Source organism: Echinococcus granulosus, assembly GCF_000524195.1.
Source record: "Echinococcus granulosus chromosome Unknown EG_S00046, whole genome shotgun sequence".
Classification (NCBI taxonomy): Eukaryota; Metazoa; Platyhelminthes; class Cestoda; order Cyclophyllidea; family Taeniidae; genus Echinococcus; species Echinococcus granulosus.
Genome location: NW_020170426.1, coordinates 403,539 through 404,572, shown reverse-complemented (window position 1 = coordinate 404,572; position 1,034 = coordinate 403,539).

The following is a 1,034-nucleotide window of genomic DNA, read 5'->3' as shown; positions in this document are numbered from 1 at the left end:
TTTAAGAGGTTTCCAGCAATTATTTGGCCTTTTTTATAAAATATGCGCAAATTTTTTCAATTAGCATTTATGGGTCATTGTTGATAGTAAAACACTTTCTAAAATCTACTTCAAAGTTATTTTGAATGCACTTTATCTACCATTTATCATTTTTAAAATGTTAAATATTAGGTGTTTTGTTCGAAGAAAACTTCCTTACCCATTTGCATAAGGACGAAGAAGATTTTGATTTGTTAGCCGTGATTTCTCCGTGGTTTTGGCTAGACTGCTGTTGGCTGAAATTTCAGCATTCAAACGGAAACCAAGCGTACGCACTTTGAAATGCAAAAAAATGCATCGAAGCACAAACCCCAACTTACAGTAGGATTGCACCGCCCTCTCAATGGTACATTTTGGAATGGCTTTTGTGTAACTCTGCAAAGCCTGAAATAGGAAAAGGTGGCTTCAAAGATATATTAACCTCCAGGTACATAAAATTTAGGCTCCAGCGCTCCTGCTTCGGGTAGCCATAGGTTATCAGCTAAAAACTATTTAAAAAAATAAATATTAATGAATTATTCTCACAATTTTTTTGTTGGTAGATCAAAATATCTCAGGAAACAGAAGCAAAAGCAGTTATCAATGACTTCATTGGACAAATAAGCCATTATAAATATTCAACTTTCCATATTTATGTGCATAAGGCTTGTTTCCAATGGTCCATGTTACAAATATTTCATCTTTGAGAAAAAATGACGAAAAGTTGTGGAATTTAAGACTGAATTAACAATTCATTCAACTTCCCCGGAAAAAAGGGAGCACAAACTACGCTATGGGAAAAATGACTAAAAAAATTATTTTGAAAATTTAAAAGGATTTTCTCGTGCTTAACAACTGAATCCCAGCCCTAATTGGGAAATAAAGCAGATAAGGTATAAAATAGGCATTAGTGGGGAACTTCCTAACATGTTTTGGCTGTTAAAATATTTATCATTATATTCCATCATATTTTGCCATCCAGGTTCACACAAGCAGTGGATTCCAAATTTGCGAAA